Genomic DNA, 734 nt, shown 5'->3' with positions numbered 1-734 from the left:
CTGCATGGAATGGACCAAGAAGAGTGGAAGATGTGCTTATTACGAGGACTTGTGCACGAAAAAACCTGCGTAGAATGGACCGAAAAAGAGTGGAAGGATGCACTCATTACGAGGACATGTGCATGGAAAACCTGCGTGGAATGAACCAAGAAGAGTGGAAAGATGCGCTCAATACGATGACTTGTGCACGAAAAAACCTGCGTAGAATGGACCAAAAAAGAGTGGAAAGATGCGCTCAATACGATGACTTGTGCACGAAAAAACCTGCGTAGAATGGACCAAAAAGAGTGGAAAGATGCACTCATTACGAGGACATGTGCATGAAAAACCTGCGTGGAATGAACCAAGAAGAGTGAAAAGATGCGCTCAATACGATGACTTGTGTACGAAAAAACCTGCGTAGAATGGACCAAAAAAGAGTGGAAAGATGCGCTCATTACAGTGCACTCACCATCACGGCTGCCTTCCTCTCGTCACAAGGCCACCTGCCCAATATAGGGCACTTACCATCATGCCCATTTGCTGCCCACCACCCGATGCGAGGCCAGCTGTTACCATCACGGCTACATGTCTCCCCCGGCCCACTTGCCTCCCACTGGCTAGGCTGCACACTCACCCCAGACCCTCCAGCAGGAAGAGGAACGTCTCCGGGAAAAAGGAGCGTACAGCCGCCTCCACGGCTGCTGACGACCGGGCTGCCGGAACCATCATCGGGCCAGCCAAAGCACGTTTTT

This window comes from Pollicipes pollicipes, unplaced genomic scaffold (assembly GCF_011947565.3).
Source record: "Pollicipes pollicipes isolate AB1234 unplaced genomic scaffold, Ppol_2.1 Scaffold_5724;HRSCAF=6776_pilon_pilon_pilon, whole genome shotgun sequence".
NCBI lineage: Eukaryota > Metazoa > Arthropoda > Thecostraca > Pollicipedomorpha > Pollicipedidae > Pollicipes > Pollicipes pollicipes.
The sequence above is the reverse complement of the archived record's forward strand: the minus strand, read 5'-3'. Positions refer to the sequence as shown.